At 42.3% G+C, this 26,812-nt stretch overlaps 1 long non-coding RNA gene across 2 annotated transcripts in view; it reads left to right on the top strand.

Annotated features, from left to right (window-relative positions):
• Nucleotides 1-6,845: 6,845 nt before the first annotated feature.
• LOC138304566 (uncharacterized) overlaps nucleotides 6,846-26,812 on the top strand; it is a 222,116-nt gene continuing 202,149 nt past the window's right edge. For both annotated transcript variants that reach the window (XR_011205592.1, XR_011205591.1), the window contains exon 1: nucleotides 6,846-7,181. This is a non-coding gene — a long non-coding RNA (uncharacterized lncRNA). The remainder of the gene's footprint in view (nucleotides 7,182-26,812) is intronic.

The following is a 26,812-nucleotide window of genomic DNA, read 5'->3' as shown; positions in this document are numbered from 1 at the left end:
CTAAAAGGTATACTTTTAAATTGTGAGCTCAGAGACCCTAGACTCCACATGTCTATCTGCTCCCAAATGGAATCTACACTTTAACCATATTTAAAGGTATCCCCCATGTTAACCTATGAGAGGGACAGGCCTTGCAACAGTGAAAAACGAATTTAGCATTATTTCACTGTTAGGAAATATAAAACACATTACTATATGTCCTACCATAACCATACACTGCACCTTGCCCTTGGGGCTATCTAGGGCCTACCTTAGGGGTGTCTTACATGTAAGAAAAGGGAAGGTTTAGGCCTGGCAAGTGGGTACACTTGCCAAGTCGAATTTACAGTTTAAAACTGCACACACAGGAACTGCAGTGGCAGGTCTGAGCCATGTTTACAGAGCTACTAATGTGGGTGGCACAACCAGTGCTGCAGGCCCACTAGTAGTATTTGATTTACAGGCCCTGGGCACCTCTAGTGCACTGTACTAGGGACTTACTAGTAAATCAAATATGCCAATCATGGATGAACCAATTACATACACATTTTGTATAGGAGCACTTGCACTTTAGCACTGGTTAGCAGTGGTAAATTGACCAGAGTCACAAAAACAGCAAAAACAGAGTCCAGCACACATCAACAACCTGGGAAACAGAGGCAAAAAATTAAGGGAGACCACGCCAAGGATGAAAAGACTAACAGTTTTCAAATGAATGTCAATTATTGTTTCTCCTTTGGAGGAATAAAAATCTGACTTCAGCCAACCACAATTTGAACATGTAATCTTGTAAATATACACTTATCTCACTGAACTTTTTACTGCAATGTTAAATATGTGTCTGCGTGTGAGTTTGTGCAGGAATATCTGCATTGTACACCTCTATGTTTGGCTTACTGTTGCTGTGCAAGTAACTATGTTGCATTGTAGGGAATTATTAATTTGTAAAGTTTTTTTTTACTAAAACGTACATATCAAAAATCCATTTAGAATATATTTTTAGAAGTCACCATTTTAAGGTGAATATAACACGTTTTTGTGAATTTTCCTTTGTTTGGATTGCAAAGTCCAAGTCTATGGTGTTGATTTTAAGCATAAGACTATAAAATTAGCAGTGGCTCCACTAATCTTTACTTTTTCAGGTCTAGCACTAGCCAAGACATTTTGAATTTGCTAAATTATATAATATACTTACGTAGATGGCAGCTTTTAGGCAGTCTGCTTCATCAACTGGTCATTCATATTTCCTCCCGTCCCTACCTCGCCTTCGTCGTAACCAATGAGGCTCCCTTGCCTTCAATAGATCCCTCCCATCCTAAATAAAAATGCCTCCTCCACCTCCTGTTCTTTTTGTCTCACCTGCAGAATTACCTGTTTCCTCCTCCATGGAGGGTCCTTGGGGCCTTCAGTCCTGGATCTTGGTGGGGTATGTTGATCTCTGTGGTAGTTTCCTGGCCTGGCTGCATTCTTGAGGGGCAGCACAGGTCTCTCTCGCCTGCAGCTTGCAGATGCTGCAGTGGAGTCGGGCTGTCCTGCTGCAGCTGGGGCTGTGCTTCCTGGTCGGTACCTCTACTGGACTGGGGGCGTATGTGAAGGCTGTGTATAGTATTCCTGAGGCAGTAAGAACGGGTTTTGTGCCCATTTTCCATTCCAGTTTTGGGGACTTTATTCTCTTTTCTTTGCTGCACCTTCCAGGGTTGTTCCTCTCTCCCACTCGTGGACTCCTGCTGCTGGTCTCTCAGATGGGGGAGTGCACCTCTCCTGTTGGGTGTTGTGCTTCTGCTTCCTTTGTGGGGAGGTTGCAGGTTCCCTGCCCTAAACTGTTAGGGGTCCCCTTTGGCCTGATGGTTCTGATATAGGACCTTCTCCCTGAGGGCTGGGAGTGTCATGTGGCCGGTTGGTTCGTTTCTCCGTTCACACTCTGCAGGTTGTAGAGTTTGATTCTTGGTCTTGGAAGGTTCCTGTGGATTCTCATCTTGTGGACTCTTCCAGCAAGTATAAATGGATGACCGTGTACCTTTGATGTATATGTGCCCCTCTAGGTATGTCAGTGGGCTTTCTCTGCTTTATGTACTCGGCTTGTGACACCTCTCCAGCTGTCACCATGTGTGTCTTTGGTGGTGGTCTATGTTTCTTCAGCATCTGCGGCTCCCTCTGCTTTTTCAGGCGAGCTGTTGGTTTCCCGGGGAGTTGTGAGTCCTTCTGGCCCTTGTGTGGGACTGCATGGTGTTTCCATCCTTTCAGACTGTGGTGCTGTGGCCTGTTCTGTTTCCTCACTCAGTTTTCATCCTGTGGGTTTGCCTTGCCCTTCGGGGGTCCTGTTCGGGGCTTTGCTACTGTAGGTTTGGGGGATTGTGGATTGTTTCCAGTTCCTCACTCTCTCCACATGTTGTACTTGTTAGGAGGGTCATTCTTCCTCCTACAGGCTATCCTGTTTGGCTTTGGGGGATGGTTCTCACACTGCTGCCCAGTGCTTGCTTGTAACATTGAGTACCAGTGCGCAGGGCACTGTTCAGCCACCCATGGCTGGTGTTCTGCCCTGTCTGCCTGCCTGATGCCGCAGGCACATTGTTCTGCATCCGCCTCAGGCCTTGTTGGTTCGCTGCTGGGCTCTCCCTCCTGCTCTTGGGTGATGTTTGCTGATGAGCCATCTGTGCCGGTCCCTCAAAGTCCATGCCTGTGGCAACCTCTGAGGACCTCTGGCTCGATTCCTGCACTGTGGCTGCCTTGGCTTGTGTTTAGCGCTTTTCTTTGCAAGCCGTTTTCTGCCTTGTGCTGTGGGCTTTAGATTCAAGTCTTTTGCAGCATTTTTTGGCAGAGTCTTCGTTGGGCTGGGGGTAGCCGTGCTGGTGGGAGCTTGGTGCTCTGCTCTGTTGGCTGTTCTGGCTCTGCATGCGTGGTTGCTTGCTGTCTTTCCTGGGATGTTTTTCACACATCCTCGTTGTCCAATTTTTCTCAGGCTGAGGTGGTGGAGACGGACCCTGGAGAGTTGTCCCTCCACCCCCTGTTTGCACTCCTGTTTCTGGGTCTGGCACTCCTTGGGATGCTGTATCTGGTCCTCTTCTTCTCTGACATTTTGTGGGAGTTCATTGATCTTCCCATTTGAGGCGTTATGTCAGGGGCCTCGATGTGAGGCTCCTGGCCTTCTCTATTCCTGTGGGGCATTGCTGGTCTGGGTGGGAGCCTGCTCTTTTCTGTCCATAGCCTGAAGTGTGTTGAGCCATTGGGTTCTGGACTTTGTGAACGTGAACTATTCCCTTTGATTCGTACTTCTTCCACTGGTTGTGGGTGTCCTCAGTTCCTGTTTTGGTGGGGTGCTGTTTGGCCCTAATGGTTGGGGTGGGGTCTTGTTGGATACACGACCGTCTGCAGTGTCACTGTGATGGGACATGGGTGGGTGGCCTGTTCCATCTTGTATCTGGTTCTTACGAGGGTTAGGTCCGTTTTGGCTGGTCCTGGTTCTACAGTGAGTTGAATCTTTGTGTAGGCTAATCTTTCTGGATATTTGCTGTTCGGGCATTTCTCTTGCTGGTAGGTCTGGGTGTTTCTTGGCCTCCTTTGCTCTGCTGGTTGCCTATAAGCTTGTCCCTGTTGCAGTCCCTCTCTCTGGTGTTTGTTGTTTGCAATTGTGGTCATGCAGTTCTGGTTTTGTGTCCTTCCCTTTGGGCTTGGGCCTCTCCATGGGTGTTTGCATTAGGTCCGACACCCCTGGCAGTTTTTCTTCCTGCTGATGGTGTGCTTGTGTGACAATCTCCTGGTTCAGTCAGATGGCCTGTTGCGCTTTGGGGCCTATGGACTATTGGGATTTGTCCTTTTTGGTTTGGTTCTGGACTTCCCTGTGTCCCTTGTCCCTTGGGCTAGATTTCCCCTGCTCTTTCTTGGTGGCTGGATTCTCTGGTCTTCGGGGGCTCTTGTTCTCCTGGTCCATTTTTTTTGAGTGGTTCTGCCCCATGTGGTTTGGTTGTGGTGGCTGATGCGGGAGCACCTGGTCAGTGACTCCCCTGTTTCCTCCTGCTCTGCTATTTGTTCCGCTGGCTGCCGGTTTCTCTGGTTTGGGGGAGGGGGGCTTGGCTGGTAATGTCAGTGGGTTCATTGGTTCCTGGTCTGGAGCCCTGGCCTTGCTTACTTGGGACATTGTCTTATGGGCATTGGTTTCTTTTCTGTCTCTCACTGCTCTGTGCTTTCAATGGGTGGGGTATGTCTGGGCTGCTCTGTTTGGTTGTGCCATTCCATGCTCCCTTGGCATCTCCTTACACACTTGTCTGTCCCGCCTCCTTCTCCTGAGGTGAGGTCGTCCAGTGGTAGTCCTGTTTGTCTGAGAATTACTCAGCTCAGACTACTCTCAATAAACAAGACTGGACATCAGATACATCAGATTCAGAGGGTGAAGGTAGTTCCCATCAGTTTGACACATTTGGAAATAGGCATAATCAAAAGGATCAAACTTATCAAACTTCTCATTTTTTAGGAAACAGAAGGAACAACTTCAGATCCAGACCTCGCTACAATCACGGGAACAGATTTTCAAATCTAGATCAATCTCCACATTTTTTACAAACCAGACACAACCAATATTGGAGGGATTAGACAACATCCTGATCTTTAATCTTAGTACGATGACTTTAGATACGAGTTCTGAGACATTATTGTCCAAAGGGCTGTCCTTTGTTCCAAGTACTCACATTAATAAGTTCGAACTATATTGAGATCTTTATGCTTTTTTCAGAAGGATTCATCTAAAAACATATTTTGCTACGTCTTCCTTTCCCCTTGAACATATTAGGTCAGGTTTGAAATTGGCTTCATCTTTCGTTCTGAACATTGAATGTTTGGGTCCAGAGGTTACTATTTTTGAAAAACTGGTCATTCAGAAAGTAAAGAATATGTTGAGATACGTTCCTAAACCTACATTTTATTTGAATAAAAAAGAATATTATGCCCTTAGACACCTGCAATACAATAAACAAATTACCATCAAGACCTGTGACAAAGGAGGAGGTATTACTGTGTTTGACACAACACACTACCTAGAAAAAATGACCATGATGTTACAATGTACTGAGTTTTATAAGAGAGTACTCAAAAACCCCGATGCACAAATAAAAAAGATGATAAAATATAGCAGCTATATAGCACTCAGGGATTGATTTGCCAGATAGAATTTTAGTTCCTTACTCCAGAATGTACTTGATTACCCCTGATTTATGGGCTTCCAAAAATTCATAAGAACTCTTTAGATCCTACTTTACGTCCGATTGTTTCCACCATAGGATCTGCTATTGAACCATTGTCACAGTACGTAGAAACCTTTCTCAAACCTTTGGTCACTGAGCTTCCTTCCTACGTTAAGGATACAGGTCACTTCATCTCTAAAATAGAAGATATACAATTTGATCCCGAAAATGAGATTCTGGTCACAATGGATTTGGAAGCTTTATATATGAACATTCCACAACAACAAGCTTTGGAATGTGTTAGGCAAATATTCACAGATTCTGATTCTAATCCTCTACATGAATTTATCATTGACTGTTTGAACATGGTTTTGCATAACATTTTTTTTTTTATTTAATGGAACAATTTTTTAACATATTAAGGGAGTAAGTATCGGAGTGGCCTGTGCTCCAAGTGTAGCCAATCTTTATGTTGGACTTTTTAACAAAAGTTTATTTATAATGAAATTGCTCCTTTTTTTGAAATTATCTTTTTGTGTTCTAGATACATAGACGATGTGTTTTTATATGGAAAGGGGAAGAACAACAACTAGGAGAGTTCATCCTGTTGCTCAATTTATGCAACACAAATCTAAAGTTTACCATGAAGCGTGATCGCAGCCAAGTTGAAATCTTGGATGCTTGTATCAAACATAAGAATAAACACCTTTTGGTGTCTTTGTAAACCAAACCTACAGCTAGGAACACTCTTTTACACTTGGACAGCTATCATCCCGTATGTCAGAGGCGAGGCATCCCTTTTAGTCAGTTTTTACGTGTTAGGAGGAATTGTACGGATCTATAAGAATTCTTGGAGCATGCCGAGGTGCTAGTGAATAAATTCCTCCAAAGAGGGTATCCATCAAAACTGATCAAAGATATTATGATTGTCAGTCAATGTTTCAAGAAAGAGAAAGGAAAGAAAATGAGAGGTTGGTGTGTGCCATCCGCCACTCGAGTTTAAATGACAGAATCAGACAAATCATAAACTCTCAATGGCATATTCTTACCATCAGTTCCTACTCAGAATTCATAAATAAACCTCTCTTTTCTTTCAAGAAGAACAGGAATTTAACAAATATTTTAGTTAAATCAGCCATGAATAGTAGCAAAGAATTCGTAAAAAGATCCATTACAGGTTTAAAATTGATCAGAGGCAATCATAAATGCGGAAACTGCCAAGCATGCATGGGAGCCATAGAATCAGATAAAATAACATGTAATGACAAGTCAGTTGATTTGACAACTGTGACAAATTGTAGATCTAAAAATGTTATCTATCTGATCTTATGTCTGTGTAACCTAGGCTATGTAGATGAGACATCCAGAGAATTTAGAACTAGGTATTATGAGCACAGATCGGCTCTTAAGGCACATAAGTCTAATGCTCCGCTTGTCACACATTGGTCCACACATGAACATAAGGAGAATGAAACCAGATGGACAATTTTAGAGAAGATTGTTTCTAAAAGTGGCCACAGTTTGGAAGCAGCCAGGAAAAAAACAGGAAGTTTTTTGAATTTTTTAACTAGATACATATGACAATGGACTAAACGAAGATATACCCTGGCACAATATTGTATAGGACAGTTTCGAGGAGTGTCACTTATGTATATTTGGTGCATGTTGAAGAGCCCAATATAGTATGGTTTTTGGGCTAATTTTTGTTTTTTTCTTAAATATCTCCTTTGTATTTTATTTTTATTATCTTTTTACATGTGGTGAGGTTTTTAGTCCCTTGACAGACCTGGAACTCCATCTTGACTTACTTTTTATGTTTTGGTATTATTTTTTAGCCTTTCAAGATGGGCGCCCTCGTTCAGGGACTGTGTATATTCTTCCTTATTTGTGGTCCCTTGTCTATGTTCTTTTAAACTTTGATATTTCTGTGTGAAGGCAAACACCGAGCCCACAGCAATGAGCGCCATGCGGACCTCCCGCTATTCTAGCTGAAGGACGAAGGAGGTATCTTGATTCGTGTGCCGTAAGGTAAGCAGAAATAATTTACCCACGTTATTTATAGAAATGCGTCTTTGTTAGCGAAAGAGGCTGCCGTTATTTTGGTCTAGTGCACTCCACATTTAAATGCCCTTTTTGACACGTTACCTTTGGGCGATAGGACGAGGGAGGCGTTAGGTTCTATATGCCTCCGAGTGAATCTAGTAACATACGTGTGGTATTTTTATAGATACACACTGCGAGGGAAAGCTGCTGCATGTCGTTTGGTAAGCTCAAGACATGTAGCCGTGTTATCTGTATAAACGTGTCTTTGTCAGGGAAAGCGGCTTTTGTGAACTTTTATTTTGTGCACTCCCCATTTAAATGTCCGTCTTGATGCTATAGTTAGGAAATGAGATGAAGAAGGTATTATAATTTATACAACTACTAGCCAACCCAGGAACATACGTACGGTTTCCGTAGACACACGGATTGTGAGTGTAAGCGTTTGTCGTTACTCTATACTTTGTGCATAGGTCGCTCAAAGCTCCTCTGTACATTCTGTAGTTGGGCTGTAGGAAGTGTTGCCTTAGCTATATTTTTCTTTTGACGCAATAGACAGAATGAGATTCTATCCGTCTCTTTCTAGGATTCTGATGGAGAATTGGTTTAAAGACGGTTAAATGTTATGGCCCTGTCAGGTATGGAAATAACCTGTACATAATTTGGTCTTTTCTAGAAATTGACTTTTTGTTTTATAACTGTTTAGAATTTTTTTATTTCTTGTCACGGTTGGTGTTGGAATTGAGCTTATCTTTCACTTTTTTATTTTCAGTGTCACATTGGGAAGAGCCTGAATTAATATGACTGTATCATCTTTCCATTTTGGCTGTCACATATATAACTATCTGTGTGAAAAATATTCACATCCACCTACACAGCATACTGGCAGTCTATTATGGATGCAATGATCCCCTACGATGTGTAATGCATATCATTAAATAATATATCCTTTTGTAAAAAAAAAAATGTCTAGATTCATGTTGTTTAACTTGCTACTCTAAGTGTCTTTGCCCTGAAGAAGGTGGTTTGAGAAATTATAAATACATCCAATGGATGTGTCCACCGAAACGCGGCGATGGAGTACTGAATGTTCATCATTTCATATGTAAGGCAAACAACACTAATGCGGAAACCAAAACTGCCTGTTATCAAAATCAATAGAAAGTTAACAAGAGGCAAGAGAAAGCATTGAGTGTTATATCGTCAAGTATTGTCCTAAGAAAGAGGTCTGGTATTTAAAAATGGAGAAGTATTTTAATCATCAATAGTGTGCGAACCTGGACGAACTTTTAAGGACTCACGGAAAGAAAGGTTGCAGGTTGAAAACCTTGATAATTTTGTGCTGGCAATAAAGGTGGATCCACCACCATTGGCATATCATATCTATTCTTACATGATGAGTATAGAATGTGCTCCTGCTATTATCTTTACTCTATAAGTGAATCTATTTGTTAGAGCCTTGAATCTGTTGTTTAATATATATGTGATGTTTATCATTAGATGATATTTGTTGGTCTGTGTTTGTCTTTATATTTTCAGTCTTGTGGTTTTTCATTATTTTTTTATTATTAGTTTTGTTTTGTATGCCTTTGTAGTAGGTATTTTAAGGAAATCTTGCCCGGAAGCCAGGCAATGTACTGAATTGTGTATACGTTGAATAAAATATTTTTTTCTATGATTATATTGTAACTATCGATGTGATATTTTGTTAATAAGATAGGAGAGTTTCACTCATTGTTTTTTGAGTCCTGCTTCTTTTGCTAGTGTCTGCTTCAGTGCAGCTATTTTTGTTTGGGCACTGTCCTCCTGCTTGGGGTGTGGCTGGGTTGCTTTGTCGTTGTCCTCTGGGCCTCTTGTTTGCCTTCCTGTCTTTTCAGTTGGTCCAGCTTTTCTGGTTTGGGTCTGGTGTGTGTTGCCACGATGGCTTCCACCATCCTGGTTCCCTCTGCTGGTGTGGTTGTGGGATGGTCTGGCGTGGGGTCTTCTGGTGCTTCCATTTCCACATGGCTTTCTGGCCCTCCATCTGGGGCTGCTGGGTAGTGGCTTTTGACAGCTTGTCAGTTGTCAGGTATGGCTTCGCTGTTCTGAGGGTTCTTATGCTACTGGCTGTGTTCTTGCTGTTTCCTCCTTTGTTCCCTTTGCGGCCATTGCTTTGATGCCTTTTTCCGTTTTGGTCTTGTCCTGCATGTTTCCTTTCTGTTGGGTGTTTCCTGCCAGTTTGTTCTAGTTCCGGTTCCCTCAGTCGTGCCTACAGTCAGTTTGATTTCTCCTGCGTGTAAGGCGATGCTCCTGCGGGCATTTCCTCCCTCTCTGTCCTCTGGTTGGGTGTGCATCTTACTGTGTTTGGTACATGTCCGCTCTTTGCTGTGGTGCCTGATTAGACTGCTGTCATTCCATTGTGGAGTCTTTGGGCTTTTTGGTCCTGCTATGGTAGGGGTGTCTGCCTTGAGTGGGTTGTTGCCTTCTCGGATCTAGTTGGCATTTGTGTTGTCGGGAGTGGTTCCTCCCCTATTCGGGAGCGGTCTTGATGTTGTTGGGTTGCATCCGGGGCTGTCTTGCTGGGGCCTTCAGTGGTGTGCTTTGTTGGGCGGTTGAGTGATCCCCTGCCTTCATGCATGTTTGCCGGTATTGGATTGCTGTGCTTGTCGATTGGGTTACTTGATTGGGTCACGGTGTTATGTCCTCTGTCTGCCTGTGGTTTTCTATTCTGGGCACTCTTTTGGAGTGGTTGTTTGTGACTCAGTTTTCTGTAACTCTTTTTGCTTGCTATTTCTCATTGGTTACGAAGGAAGGCGCGGGAGGGACGTGAGGTAATGCTTCCATTACTTACTGATAATGGCATTGCTCCTAGTCCTGCTCCCTCACCTTCCCTCGAGTTCCCTTCCACTCTTCCGGTACAGCTCAACTGAGCGTCTGGTTGGCTTCCTTACGTACTGGAGGTGGAGGGGGCATTTTTATTTAGGAAGGAAGGGGTCTATTGGAGGCTAGGAAGACTCATTGGTTATGAAGGAAGGTGAGGGAGTAGGAGTAGGAATAATGCCATTATCAGTAAGTAATGGATGCATTTTTCTTCCGACTACCACAGCATAGGTCAGCAGACATAAGTCATTGACTGACTACACCATGATGACGGCATTCTGCTCTTTCAAAAGGAGATCTACACACAAAATAGTTTCTTTCAGTGTGAGGGTCTCCTATGGCAATGTGTGCTTTTTGAGAGCAAAAAATTGTTTTGATTTTAGCCAATGGTTTTCATATATTAGCAAAACAATAAGATTTTGCAAACCTATGACAAAACAAAAGAAGCATTAACAACGCTAATGGGCTGGCAGCCAATGCCAGACAAACTGGCTCTGTGATTGCTTGTTTCAAAATGGTACAACCTTTCCACACATTCTCTGTACCTGGGGAATGAGATCAAAATTGCTACTCCGATTAGATTTGCAAATATCTCTTTTTCTGTGTTTCAAAAGAAAATATTTCAGGTTTTGTTCGGTACATACAAACGTATTGTCTGGCTTTTCAACATTAATAAATCATTATTTGTTGTATTCTTAACTTCCAGAGCACTTCGATTTGATGTATAAAAACCCTTTTACACATTGCACATTTTGTGTGGATTTTAAGAGTTGCATTTATAATATGTATTTCCTGCAGCGGCGTATTTAGTTATGAGAGGGGACGACTTTTCTAGTATGGCATGTATTATCCAAACTCAAATTTGACTTTTCTCCCACAGGGGTCAAACAAGGGCAGAAATAATTTGATTATTCTTTCAGCACATAAGCAATGGAGGATGAAAACAGATGAACCCCCGAACAAATACCTTAGCTGTAAATTTTAATCAATAATACTACTGCTACCACATCAGTATTTTTCAATGCCTTGGGTGAACAACACGAGGGTGGCAGTTTGGGAGCCTTTGGTAAACATTTAGGAGCGTTTCATAGGCCCGATCAATGTTTATTGGCTCTTTTACTGTACCAGGGCCCAAAGGAACACCCACGCGCTGTTTTTCTCATGTCTCAAATTCCAAAAGGCATCTAATATGTCAGCGTGTACATTAATTGCAGTTTCTTAAAATGTGATGTCTGTTTATAATGTTGCATGCATTCATCCGAACATTTTCTTTTAAATTTCTATGACCTGTGCCGATCTCAAAATCTGAAATACTTTACTGTCATGTAGTCCTTTGTAATATGCACAATGACACTATCTCCCTATCCCATTTTACTTTTTTTTCGTTTGTGCTTCTCACTGTGTTTTTCAGCATCTCAGTAGTAAGAATTATTTTTAGGTTTTTGCTCCAAATCACGTTAAATATATGTAGAATTAAATGTAATTTGTTCCGAGAAGATTGTGAGTTTCTCTGTCTCACAGAATAATATTTATTTTCCCAATTAGTCTAAAACTTTAAATTATCAAAACTCCAAATGACTGACTTCTTGGCAACACTGGGAGAAACATGATTCATTTGTAAGTCTGTAAGCTAATTTGTTCTAGACTTTTTATGATTAGTATGCAATCTTTGGGAGAGAGATATTTTGGTGAAGGGTGTGATTTCCAATTATAATTGAGTGTCACCCCTTCATAATGAGTCGTAGTATCCACCTGTACAAAATGATCATTGCTTTTGGTGATAGCACTTTCAGTGCCGAGCCTTTCAAGAACTGGGATTAGTGGGCTGCAAGTATTTTCATTATGAACAATGGGATATGAAAGATGGAGCATGTTTCAGTGAATTTCTCAAACCATGGGAGATTTGTTACTAATCTGCAGTTTGGGAACAGAGTTGGGTCAATTTGTGTTTTTAAAATGATGGAGTGATTTGACCAGTTTTTAAAGCGTACAATAAAATACGTTTTCGGTACTTATGTGTTCATGTAAGAAGGACATTTTGGCAGAAATTAATTCATGAACTGTTATGCATTTTATTTTAAACCAGAGGGAAATAGCTGTGTTTTTTTCCAGTAGTGTGTGCAGAACTGAGTGCAGAACTGAGTGTTCAGGATGACGTATTGATGTTTCTGATGTATCCTTAGAACCTTTTTTAATTGTGATGTTTAGCTGAGAACAATGAGACTGAGTGATCCTTGCTTGAATGGAAAATACAAATCACTTCTCTATAAAACCAGATATATCCATATGAATCCATTTAACTTTAAAAGGCATGCTTATTGAGTTATACAGGATATATGAAAAGTTGTTTCATTTGAAATGATCTCATTTTAATTAATCTATGGCAGAAAAACAAATAATTCAGTCTTTAACATGAACGTGCATATCAAAGCCATTGCTATGATTCCTCTTCCTTAATGCACCCAACCTGGCTATAAACATATTGGCTGATGTTGCACACTATAAACCAGAACTGCAATGTGCACATTTGTTGTTATGACACGGATCTAAACTCTATAATTCCAGCCTTATCTTTTTAATTAGTGTTTTTTCTGACACTCTGAGATAGGTTAGATTTCCATGTAAATCGTCAATATACCAATTTATAAGTTGTAGACTTTAATAAAATCTGAGCCATTCTAATTTTGTCTAATACAATTATGTCACTAAAAATAAAATTTTCAATTTGTGTGTATTCATATTTCTTTGTACTTTCCAGATCCATTTATATTCTTTTTTTTATATAGATGAGTTACAAATATAAAGGCACAATGTAAAATATGACTTAATGGAAGACTTATAGTATGATTGCGTTTCTTTGCCTTGCCCCCATGATTTACATTTACAAGAAGTGTGAATCTCTGCAGTAAATCAAATTGGCGATTATGTTGTCCTATAAATCAATTTACAAAGGGAATATATGTCAGGTCTCTTCTCCAGGAGAAGAATTGTCTGGCCAGCAGATTTTATGCTTTTCCCGCCATTCTATTATAGTAGGTGCTACTGCACTTCCATCTCCCAGTCAATAGACCTTTAGCCAGTAATAAAGATAAATCAGTAATCATGACATCTCTTTTGCTCCCTGAGGTCGAGTGAACAGTCCCAATCTGAAGGTTTCAAAGTGTGGCAGGCATTTCTTTCAGTCAGGTCTGCTAGTATGTTTTGGCCCTGGGTCCAATAAGAGGATACAGCAGGGCAACTCCAAAGCATATGTATTAACGTTGCATCCTCTATTCTACACCAGGGGCAATCGGAGATGACTGAGGGGTACATTACGTGTAGTCTATGAGGTGTAAGGTATGCTCTGTGGAGTATGGAATACTGTATAAATTTACACCTAGAGTTATTGGATACTCTTTTATGGCATGCGAGTATGGAAACCCAATCCCTGTCCAGGTGCTCCTGCCCCAAATCACCCTCCTATTTACTTTGCAGGGGTATCAAGGATGTCTGTAAATGTTCCCCAATGCCCCTGTAGAGCCAACGTATCAGGTGTCTTCTGTGTCGCATGATGTACATCACTTGTACAAGTTCATGTGTGGGAGGCTTCATACCCTCCAGGGCTTAGTATTTTCGAATATATCTCATTATATTGGCATGTGTCAAAAACAGGGAGGTCCATGTATTCTGTTGTTTTATAAAATCAGCATGGCTCAACAGAGTGTGATCCCCAAAGAGTGCTCCTATCATCACTACAAACACAGCGCTGTCCTCACCTCCAATTTGTCTCAGGAACTTATCCTCCTACTGGAAAGTATGCCAGCAGCCATGGGAAGGCCCATCAGGGGAATCTTTGGGGCATACAGTATCATCAATTCTGTGCAGCGTAAGGCAAGCCTCCAGTGTGTGAGAGCGATTGATAGCAACGTGGGCACTGTGTGTGGGATAGAGGATCCAGGGCAAATCATGCAGTGGGGTCTACGTCTTGATAACACATCCTGCAAGGATACTGTTTCCTGGAGGTTTCACCCTGCTAGTCAATAGGAAAACCATTGCAGTTGTCCCGCTGTGCAGTAGGCCTTAAAGTTTGGGTCCGCCCATCCCTCTCAGAGGCTAGGCTAGCAGTTTGGCTAGGCTGACCCATCGTCTGCTTTTGCTCTACACGAGGTCTATAAAAAGTGTATTCGGTGTTTAAAAAAAAAGGGCTTTGGGTACTACTGGCAGGTTCAAAAAGTAGCACACAATTCTTGCCAACATTTCCATTTTGGTGAGTGCTAGTCAGCACACTACCAAAAACTGATAATGTGTTCCAGAAGTGAATTTAGGATCTGAGGAAAGTAATCACTTTCTGCAAGTTTCCATCTAACCAGTCTGAAGGTGTTCTGTAAATTTGTACTCATAAATACGGAAAGGTAGTAGATGCTGCAGGAAATTCCACCTCTCCAAAGGGCCAAGTCTCTCTTGCCATGGTTTCTGTGAATAAGAAGGCATAAGATTTATTAATGTTGAATGGAGACACGAGAAGGACGCAAAGGCAGAAAAATCTGGGCAGCCTATGACAAGTTTTAGCAGAGATCTTTTGTGAATACAATCATATCATCTGCATTTAGGGAAATGGCATGTACCGCTTGTCCTATGGATATCTCCCAGTCCCCTGCCTCCTGTCGGATTTACTGTGCCAGTGGTAATAGAGCTAACACAAATAAGAGGGGGGAAAAGGGGCAGCCCTGTCAGGTGCCCCAGAAAATGTGATAGGGCTCTGATATGTAGGTGCCAATTCGGGCACTTGCTGTGAGTGAGGTACACAAAAACTGGACCCATCGTATGCATGAAGGGGGGAACCCCAAATTTGCCGGATGTGACAAGTATATAGTTCCACCCCAATGTGTCGAAGAGCTGGCAGAGGTCCAAGGAGAGGCATCCGGCCTATGGGTACTGTTCTAGGGCAGAGTCCATCATGTGATATAGTTTTCAAATCCTCAGAGAGGTATTACTGTTGGGAACAAATCCACATTGGTCTATGTGAAAAAGCTTAGTTAATAATGGGAGTCACCTGTGGGCTAATACCGTACTTAAGACTTTATACTCAGTATTCAGCAACAAAACCGGTCTATAGGTGGTCATGTCACTTAGGGTCCGGCCCTGCTTAGCTATTGAAGTCACTAATGCCTGTCTAGTTGTGAGGGGCAGCATGCCCTCTTCCAGGGAGGCCTTGTATAATCTCTCTAGTTGTGGGACCAGCCATGCACTTTAAACGGCATAAAATTCGACCGGTGGGCCGTCTGTTCCTGGGGGCTTATTACGTGATAGGTCTTTGATGGCCTCTCATATCTCACCTGCAGTAATTTGGGCCATAAAGGTCGCTCTATCTGTAGCATGTAAGAGGGGTAAGGTCAGTCCCTATAAAAAGGACTGAATCTCTTCCGAACTTGCAAAGGATGTGTGTGTGTGTATAGGTTTGCATAATATTCACGGAATGCTATGTTAATGTCCATTTCTGAGTCTGTCCTAATATGTTTGGGAGAAATCATTTGAAGTATAGGAGTATATTGAGGTGTCTCCCTGATCATCTGTGTCAGGAGTGTACCAGACTTATCCGACTCGCTATGCATTCTTTTTAAGTACTCTCTATGGTCTATGACCCGTAAATGCTCATTAATCTCTATGTATTCAGTTTGAGCCATCTGCAATTCAGAATAGCGGGAGACATCTATCGCTGCCGCTCTCCCCAGGGGTCTGAGGCATTCATTCACCCAGGTGGGGTCCCAGAGGATCGTCTATCGAGCAGCCACAGTCCATCCTATGGTTGTTCCCCTAATCACCACTTTAAAGGCCTCCCACTCTATTAGAAAAGAGGACACCATTCCAGCGTTTTCGGTGAAGTAACTGTCTATTGTAATGGCTAATAAGTCCCTGAATGCCGCATCCTCTAGAAGCCAAGGCTGTGAGCACCATGTGGGTGCTGGCTAGGGGACTTGTCCCCAGGACAGTGTCACCTCCAGAGGCTTGTGGTCTGATAAGAGTTTCCCTAAATAGGTTGCATGGGTTACATGCTTTGACAGGATGTGGGGCATTGAATACGGTCAAGGCGTGCTTGAGGCATATGTGGGGGAGAATAGAAAGAGTATTCATGCATTCTTTTGGTACAAGTGGGCCACACATCTGATGACGCCCAGCCCTATACCCAGCTCTTTAGGGCCTTAGCTGTTTAACCGAACAGGAGCAGTGGAGGGTTTGAATGATCTTGGTGTACATATAGTACAGTGCTAAAATCCCCACTCAGGTTCCATGGGTAATATATACCTTCTGCCAGAACTGTGGACAAATGCACCAGAAATACATCATGTTCCGTATTTGGAACGTATATGCACCCTAATACCAGGGGCAGTCCAGCCAGTGTGCCCCGTAGTAGGACATATCTGCCATTTGTATCTATCTTAGTATCTTTGGCAATGAACGGAACCCCAGAGCATATCCGTATCATAGCCCCTTGTGCAAAGGTCGAGTATGAGGTGTGAAATGATTATCACCTTCTATGTAATTTGTGGGCCTCATGGCTGGTCAAGTGTGTCTCCTGCACATGTGCCTGACAGCAGTGCAACTGGGCTAATATTCTGTGCCATTTAAGTATTGATCCCATACCACATACGTTCCAGGTGAGTATGTTATATAAGGACGTACAAATGACATTGCCATTCAATCTCTCAAAATGTGTTATCTCATGTATTTGCCAAAAGGAAGCATAGAGATACATATGTTGTAACTGCAAAGATGTCAAACCAAATTGAACAATAACAAAAACAAGTCCCAATACTGAGTCCAACGAGAGGAAATCGCCTGACCAAACCTGAAAAAAACAAAATGTTAGTAACATAACATTATGTGCAGTCACCTGTGGGTATTAGGCAATCTCAGAAGAGACATTAATGTGTACCATCATTGTTAGAAATGGGGTCTTTGGTTGGCAGTCAGGTTACCCCCTGTCCAAGCAAGGACCCTCACTCTAGTCAGGGTAAGCCACACACAATCCAAATTATCGTGTGCCCTCCCTCTAGTAGGTTGGCACTGAGCAGTCAGGCTTAACTTAGAAGGCAATGTGTAAAGAATTTGTGCAATAAATCATACAATACCACCCTATAGCACAACAAAAATACACCACACAGTGTTTAGAAAAATATATAATATTTATCTGGGTATTTGAAGGTCAAAACGATCAAAGATGCAATAAGTAAATGTAGAGATGTCACTGAAAAGTGATATAAAGTGTCTTAAGTCTCTTTAAAGCAAATAAAGTCTCTTTTAAGTACAAAGTACCTGGTTCCCGTGAAAAATCTCTGCAATGGGCCGCAGAGGAGGCGAAGCGTGGAAACAAAGGGAGTGTGCGGCAATTTCTCGGGCCGCACATGGTGATGCGTCGCTTAGTTTCCACGCAGGGACAGCTGTGTGACGATTTCCGGTGCTCAGTCGTGGATCCTCTTCGGGCTGCGGGGTTTTCAGACGCCCCGGGGTCTGCGCGTGGAGTCCTGGGCTCGTGGAGTGAAGTCACAAGCGCTGCGTCATTCCGGCTTCAGCGTGCAGTGCTTTTCTCACCGCGGGGCAGGCTGTTCATCGGTTTTAGCAAGCTGTGCATCAAATTTTCACCGCACAAGGAATACAGTTGCGAGAGAGAAGTCTTTTTGGTCCTGAGACTTCAGGGAACAGGAGGCAAACTCTATCCAAACCCTTGGAGAGCACTTCTTCACCACAGCCAGGGAGCAGCAGGGCAACAGCAAGGCAGCAGCCCTTCACAGAAAGCAGTCAGGTGAGTCCTTTGGGCAGCCAGGCAGTTCTTCTTGGCAGGATGCAGGTTCTGGTTACAAGTTTCTTTTCCAGGAAGTGTCTCAGTTGGAAGGGGCAGAGGCCCTGTTTAAATACCCAAATGTGCCTTTGAAGTGGGGGAGACTTCAAAGAGTGGCTTAGAAGTGCACTAGGTCCCCTTTCAGTTCAATCCTGTCTGCCAGAGTCCCAGTAGGGGGTGTGGCAGTCCTTTGTGTGAGAGCAGGCCCTCCACCCTCCCAGCCCAGGAAAACCCATTCAAAATGCAGATGTATGCAAGTGAGGCTGAGAATCCTGTGTTTGGGGTGTGTCTGAGTGAATGCACAAGGAGCTGTCAACTAAACCCAGCCAGATGTGGATTGTAAGGCACACAAAGATTTAAGTGCAGCAAAATGCTCACTTTCTAAAAGTGACATTTCTAAAATAGTAATATTAAATCCAACTTCACCAGTCAGCAAGATTTTATAACACCATTCTAGCCATACTAAATGTGACCTTCCTACTCCTTTCAGATCAGCAGCTACCACTCAAACAATATATAAGGACAGCTCCAATGTTAGCCTATGAAGGGAGAAGGTCTCACAGCAGTGTAAAAATGAATTTGGGTGTTTTAGACTGCCAGGACATGTAAACTACATAGGTACATGTCCTGACTTTTGCCTACACAGCACCCTGCCCTATGGGTTACCTAGGGCATACCTTAGGGGTGTTTTGTATGTAGAAAAAGGAGAGTTTTAGGCTTGGCAAGTACTTTTAAATGCCAAGTCGAATTGGCAGAGAAACTGCACACGAAGGCCGTGTAATGGCAGGCCTGAGACAATGTTAAGGGGCTACTTAAGTGGGTGGCACAACCAGTGCTGCAGGTCCACTAGTAGCATTTAATTTACAGGCCCTGGGCACATATAGTGCACACTACTAGGGACTTCTAAGTAAATTAAATAGTCCAATTGGGCATGATCCAATGTTACCAGGTTTAAAGGGAGTGAGCATATGCACCTTAGCACTGGTTAGCAGTGGTAAAGTGGCAGAGTCCAAAAACCAGCAGAAACAGTGTCCAAAAGGTGGAGGGAGGCAGGCAAAAAGTTAGGGGTGACCACCCTAAGGCTGTCAGGTCTAACAACCATCAACAAAACCAGAACTTAGTTGAGCAAGAGATTCAGAGAAAACAAATAGGGAGGATGTTCCTTACATAGTAGGCAGTAGTAAGCTACATTATTCCCATTAAGTGGTGCCAGAAGTCTGAAATTATCTATGCTGCAATGTTCTTGCTTATATGGTATTCCGCAAAGTCTTAGTCAGAGTCCATCCTTTTCACCCTCAGAATAAGAGGATATCAAAGGGTGTCCTTAGTCTGACAGCCACAGCCTCAGATCCTCCCCTCCCTGCCCTGCAGATAATTTTCCTCCTATCCAGGCACAAAGAGAGTACTTGCTGGATTTCTGGTTTTATATATTGCTTGCTGTCTGTGGGGTGATGGAAAGAAACAGGGCAATACTGCCCCCAGAATCTGAATTGGAGGCACTGCTGGAGGATGAGGCAGTATGGGCGGGCAATTGAGGGCCTCGGAAGGTGGTCACCGACCTGAGGGCCACTTTTTGACCCTTCAAGACCTGCTTCAGCATCAGGGTAACTCCTTCCTGTCTTTCCAAGCCTCCTTGCCTTCTCCTCTGTGGTTGCTGTTTCTTGTATGGCATTTGCTGGGAGGTGTCCAGACTGTGTGGTTGTAGGACTTTCTGTCCAACAAGTTTGATAGTGCCTCTGGTGTATCAAACAAATGGCTCCTGTGGTCATGTACAATCCTCAATCTATCCGGAAACAGCAATGCATACGGTAATCCCTTAGCTCAAAGTTGCTGCTTGACCACTTGGAAGAAGGCCCTCTGTTGTTGGACCAAGAGCATGTAGTTGGGAAGCAGGGATACCTTAAAGTTGTCCACCATTATCGGAGCTGCTTCTCGAGCACTGCAGAGGAGGATGTTCCTGTCTCTGTAATTTAGAAACTGAGCCACCATTGAGCGCGTTGTCGTCCAGTGTGGTGTCCCTGTCAACTGTTAAAAGGGGCAAAAGGCCAGTCAGAGCCACAGCAGTCTTCAACCAAGTCCCCACATGCTGTGAGGCATTCTGACATTCTGTTCCCTCTGGTAAGGCTACAATGCAAACATTGTTTCTCCGTGCCCTCCCTCATGCATCATCTGCCCAGTCCTCTGAGGCATTGACCTGTCATTGGAGCTGCGCAATGGTAGACATGATCTCCGAGTACGCTTCAGCGGTTTTCATTCTGTCCACCGATCTTCTGTGGTCATCCTTAAGAAGACAGAGGTCAAAGGTAATGGTTCCCAGCCACTGTTCTATTGCTGTCCTAGACTCACAAATTTCCTGAAGGATTATCTCCAGTTTGTCCCGTGGAGGGTCCATGTGTGCAGGTGGGGTCCTTTCTTCTAATGGGGTGACAAGGGAACTCTCAGACAGAGTGGACTGTGACCGAGCGTGACCTCTGAGGTCAGTACTTATTCCCTTAGTGTGGCCCATAATAGCTAGAGTCCAGCCCTTGCTGATGCTGCAGCTATATAATTTGACATCAGTGCACCAAAGTTCTACCATTCACTCAGTTCTTTCAATGCTGCAATGGTAATCACAGGGGTGCACACCCCAGGGGCTCGGCTGTGTTAATTTAGCTGGGCAGGATATCATTGAGAGCATAGCTGGGACAGCAGTGTAGGGTCCCAAGGAGTGGGGGTCTTATCATCCCCGTGGAAGGACCTGGCCACCACTCCCCTCTTATTTGATGGTGTGGGTCATCACACAGTCACCTGGCGCAGAACCATTATCCTTCCTCCCTCCTCTGTAGTCTTGTTAGTTCCACCAAGTTGCAGGCCCCCCCGGTATTCTCACCACTACACGTACAGCGCTGTCCTCACCTCTAGCCTTCAAACATGCAAGTTCATGGCTGCTGCACCTCCAGGATCGTCAATTCTGTTGCAGCGGAGAAGGAGATCCAGCTGAGTCTAATCAGTGGTATAAGGACTACAGCTTGTTTCGGCCCCACTTGGTTTCAGTCATTGCGGTATCAGGTGTAGAGACATGGCCTGCACAAGCTCTGCCTCCCTGCCACATGATTCTCCTTCTCATGAGGTTTAGCGTTGGTTGGCACTGCTACCACCACAGTCTCCGGGCAGCAGCAAGCAATCACTTCTGCGGTCCTGCCTGGGTCTCACTTAGGTTCCTCCCCTCCATGTGGAGTGGGCTTGACATAGGCACAGCCTGGCCCCATCAGATATATTGCCTTCACCAGGAGGAGCAGTATGACAGGACTTCGGCCACAAGTTGTCAGCAGTAGGGTAGAGGGCAACTAGGGTGTCGCTCTGCAGTTAAATGTCTCTAGTTCATGCAGGTTACTGCCAATAAGTAGGTCCCGGGTCAGAAGCCCTTCGATTATGCATCCACTGTCTTCGGCATTTGGCCCCGCCACCACGTGTACCATTCTTGACAGAGAGATTAATTTGGGACTAAGCAAGCTAGAAATAATGCAATCCAAGATTAGCATCTGGAGCACTGTGCTTCTCTATACGGACCATTTATAGAAGGGTCACGTTTGAAAATAGTTATCAATTGATTGAGTAAAATCAAGTAATCCTCTGATGAAGAATAATGATCTGAAATGCATTGGCGAACCAGTAAATAAGGATTTGGAACAATCTGTGTGAAAATGATCAGTTGCCGAAATTGAAGCAATGATTTGTTATTTTACTGGATCATTTACACAAGTCATGCACTAACTATAACAATACGAATTTCAAATAAAATCTGAATGTTAACAATAACAATGGATTAATCAAACTTTTTTGAGTCAGTTGTTTGCTGACACACAACAGTGCACCTGGTGTGACCACTTGGTCATTCAACAAGCAGCTAATGTTTCTGCACTCCGGGATAATTACGTAACACTTCTCTCCTTCAATACATTGCTGTACAATAAGAAGGAAGTGACAATGCAAGGCAGCATTGCAGCTCAGCATTACATCTAAATAAATCATGTTTTTTCTTTTTGATCGAAATTTGAATAAATTCCTTTCCCTTGTGCCACTGCATCTTTCTCACACAGAATACATTGTAGACTACTAGATGCAACTGCCTCTCCTGTTTTAAGGATGGGGAACCTCATATCCACATTTTAATTTAGACATTTATGCAACTGTCACTTGTTTATGTGTCACCTTCAAGAGCACATTATGCCTCAGGAATAAACAGTGCCAATGTAAAACTTTGACTCTATAGCATAAAGTCTATCTAAAGAATATGTGTTTTTACGAAAGGATTGTAGAGTTTGAAGGCATGTATAATATATTATACATTATATAAACTTCATGGTACAATTCTAGATAAAACTATTTGAGTACTCAATGTATGAAGACACGGAATAGTTGGAGAGCTATGGACAGAAACAGTACAGTTCAGGTTCATTGAAAGCCCGACAAACATAAACGGCACATCAAGAGGAAGCATGTCATGAAGATGTAAGAGGACACGCACTAGAAGAAATATGTATTAGAAATATACAGTAGAAAGGCAAGTATTGCTCCAAAAAGTAGCACCAGAATATCTCAATTCTGACAGGGGGAATTACAAGTGGCTACCAATCAGTTGGTAAAGATGAATAATGAAAGAAAGGCATACTGACATGTAATTGATAGAAAAATTGAAAGATGGGTGTTGCTGACCTAAAAGGTGAAGTGAATAAAATTAAGGAGCTCTTTTAAAGACTCTGGGAGCAAACTGTATTAGGCAGGAGGAGACGAGATTGACAATAAAGTCAAGATAAAATCAGTATCAGACAGTGGCTCAAATATCTGGGCCTGATAAAGTTTGGAGAAGAGCAATTATACTCTTTGCATCAAAAGTGTTCTATCGGTTTAGAGTCACTCAAACAAATCGTATCTGTCAGTACCATGTTTATGGCAGTGGCTCAGCACAACAGTCGAATGTTGAAGGTTGACATGACTTCACATATATAGATAGGAAGAAAGTGTAAATTATGTGTGATTTTCGTCAGGGTAGATAAAGAACTGGTGAAAATTGAAGACATGTTTATTTAAAAAGAAATCATTTTCAGGACTCTGTCATTCTGTTTTGAGAAGGTGCTCAAGAAGGTCCTGCTGTTAGAGCCGTTTATGTCAAAACATTTTTTAGCATATTGCACATTTTGCTCCACAAATCACTCCAGTCCTGATTTCCACACCACTATCTCGATGCATTAAGGTCAATGCAATTCCGTCTGTCACCAAACCTTGCCCAGACCACTTCCTGTAGGTAGATCTCAGTTCAGTACCATGGCTCCTGGTTCAAGTAAATATCCGAACCCGAACATCTGCACTTATTTTACTCTCAGCTCTGATTAACACTCTTTTCCTTATTTTCCTTTCTGTGCTTTATTGTTTTCTTAGTATTTCCCTTTCTACTTTTCCGTACAACCTTCCCTCCAGTGGTGGAGCCCTGAGTCAAAACACCTGGCCAATTGCTTGATCTTCATTTCCATCCTCCACCTAATCTCTTACCTTGAGCTTCCACCTATTTCTGGCTTGTGAGCTCAGTACTCATGGTTTTTGCAACTGTCTTTACTGATGAGACTGCACAACCCAGTACTGTCATGTTGCTTTGTGTCAAGGCTTGCTGCTAGATTCAGTTTGCTTTGTGCATCCCTTATCACTTATTTTTCGCTGTCCCAGTTTCTTCTTACAGCTTTGGCCAGTGTTGTATACCAGTATTGTTATTCAGTGTGCACACTTCCAGTTCTTGCCTTGTGTGCAGATTCTGTGACTTGTAGTTCAGTGTTCCTTGATCTGTGTATATCCAGTCCTGTGATTGTTTAATAGAATCTGCTTCCAGGTTTCCTGGGCCCTGTTTTTATAATTAGTTCCTCTTGCTGTCTTCCCTTTTTCCTCGATTGCAGTGGTTCTTAACGGTTTGAATTCTGTAGAACCCCCCACTTAATTATAACTGGAACCCAAGGAACCCTACTACATCATTGACCACCACTTCAAGTCATTACTTGAAGCTGAGAACCTGGCCATATGTAGTTTTGATGATTTTAACTGCAAAACAATACATACAAATACAGACACAAGAATTCATCAGGCACATACAAAAATGATGAAATAGTGTAATTAACACACAAACAAATATAAACAAAAAAAACATAATTTTAATTTTAATGAGAAGATTGAAGTTTTTCTAAATTCAATTTAAACCACTCACCGTTCATACTACATTGTGATTGATACATTATCTCCATTATTTAATCTGAGGATACTGAGCACGCCTACATTCAGCACCTTGAGACCCTATGGGTGGTTAGCCAAGCGTTACAAATCCATGATTCATTGATTGTATTTCACTCCGTCTCAAACTCTCTTATTATTAAAGCATATTTCCTGTAAGGGCATCCTACTTAGGCTTCACCTGCATGTGGAATAGAATATTGTGTTTCAATGTTTTTGGGAAAAATCGTTAGAACATTGTTCAGGGAAGTTGAATACCCAACAGGATGTCATTGTGTGTAAAGTTTGTATTTTCTTTAAAAAAAGTGATTTTCTCATAGTCTAAATTTTGTCTTAATAACACTGACCCTGTGTAGTTCTTCCATGCATGATATGCTTTCTTGTCCAATGGGTTGGATTAAATGGCCTACAAATGTAGTTATTACATGTGATCCATATTTACATAGTAGCATATTTGCCTATTGGGTCGCACAAGTTAAATATTAAATGATACAAAAAAAAAAAAAAACATTCATTAAATCAAAATCCTAGAACATCGCCAAATGAAGCAAACAGTATGAAGATTAAGCAACTTGAACTATATTATGAGTGTTGCGACACTGGTTGCCTAGCAACTTCAGCACTGATTTCACAGGCTGCCATTGACAGCAGAATGAGCAAGAGACTGACAGTCCGATCATCAGATGGCTAATTAGGAAATGATGACGAGAAAGCAGTACATTGGAGCTGACACTGTGGTAAGCGGGGTGGCATTACCTGACAAAATTCATACAACGTCCTTCACATTACATTATAGTGCCTGTATGCAGTTAAAAACAGCTTGATTGGGTGACTTGTTTAACACGTCTGACCTTGAATATAGAAATATCAATATATTATGCCTAAGTTTTCACTATAGCCTTTGCTATAGAAAATAACTGGAAAAAAAATAAAGGTTAAAGTGACATTATATTTATTCATGTTAATAAGAAGTTTACGTAAGTTGGAAATAAAAAAACCTTAGAAATTCACTGAACAATTCCAAAGGTTAAAGTGACATTATAGATAGGTCTTGAAATTATTCATTACCTAACATTTAAAAAACAAAATACAACTGAAATTCACCGTTTATGGTTTAATGAGTTAACCAGAGTTACAGATCCGTTTCAAATAGGTTGTGGCTCAAATCAGAGGCCTGTTACCAAAAATATTTCAGAACATCTAAAGCTTGTCCTCATGATATTTTATGTGGATTTCTGCGAACATCCTGACAATAAGTAATTGTGATGTAGTGATACTGACAAATCTCCACAGCCCTGGTGGACCACCCAACCAGTGAACAATGCCAGGAAAATCCTCAGGAGTGCACTGAGGTGGGGAAAACTCAAAAACGAAAATAGCATGTGACTCACGAGCCATAAAGAATGTTAGGTGCCAGAATCGTCTGACATTTCGTGACTGACACACAAACCACAGTCATGAGTTTCAGGCACAGAAAAAAACACAAGCAAACCCAGACACTGTTTTGAGTGTCTGAGTGTTTGTACACAGGGCCTGGCTCGAGGCTAGACCTGCCATCTAAACCCTGATCTGCATAGTTAAAGGCCGTAAGCTGCGTGGGATATCATTTGGGAGAGAGTTGGGCACAAAACAAAATACTGCACCCAATAGGAACTGCACACAAGAGACTGGATCCTAAGAATATTGAAAAAAAAAAAATCACTGAAAAACATAGTTAAAAACGGAACTATAGTTCTTTCTCAAATGCAACAACCCACAGAAATGTGTCTGTTATGCTGGCCAAAGGTGCACAGCACACAACATAACTTGTGCTGACCACCATGCTCAAAACACCAATTTCTTGGCATTCCAGATACAGAGTAAAGATCAAAAAAGAGGACATGCGAAGCAGCGAAAGTTATTTACTGTTTTCTCTACTAAGGAAAAAAAATACTGCAAAGCTAGCCTTTACCAAACCATTATTTCCTTTCATAAGTTGAAAGGTGTAAACTGCATCACAAGTGGAATGTTATCAAATGTTTAGTCTATGAATCTCATTGGTCTCTCATTAATGTATTTATTTCGGTGGTCTGATACTTACTAACGTCCAGGAAGGGCAGTCATGCCAGGCGTTGGAGTTCCAAAAGAGCCATTTTCTGAAAGTAAGACGATGACTTGGACATATCCATTGGTATTGTTGGCTGTGCTGGGAGTGCTTTACTGGAACATCAACAAAGTCTGTGGTTGTCTAACTGTTTTGCAGTGCTTTGCAAACACTTAAAGCCCACACTCCACTCCTAACAGCCTGCTTATGTTTATGTGTGAGTAAATCGATTTACAAGTGGAGGTTTCTATTTTGTGAATTGCAAAGGTACAACTGCAATCATAAATCTTATGATGTGCTCCTCTAGGTGAATGGCTTTGTGAATCAGGCCCCTAATTTTAACCAGATGGAAATATTCCATGGTTATAGAAACTAGTTCCATTAACTTGATAATGTTTAACAGTGAGGGAATTTGCAAAATGTTGTTATACGCCATGAAATATGATCAGTGACAGTGGTATCTCGGAATGCATTTCATAAATGGTCTTTTTTATGTGATAATATATCAATGAAACATTATCCCATGTCATTTTCATATGCTCAACCCATAATGCTCAAAGAATAAAATGTCGTTTTCCAATTTTGAGAGATATGAAATCTATAAATCCG

The sequence above is a fragment of the Pleurodeles waltl genome, chromosome 1_2 (assembly GCF_031143425.1).
Source record: "Pleurodeles waltl isolate 20211129_DDA chromosome 1_2, aPleWal1.hap1.20221129, whole genome shotgun sequence".
Classification (NCBI taxonomy): Eukaryota; Metazoa; Chordata; class Amphibia; order Caudata; family Salamandridae; genus Pleurodeles; species Pleurodeles waltl.
This window is presented reverse-complemented; position numbering and strand designations above follow the sequence as displayed.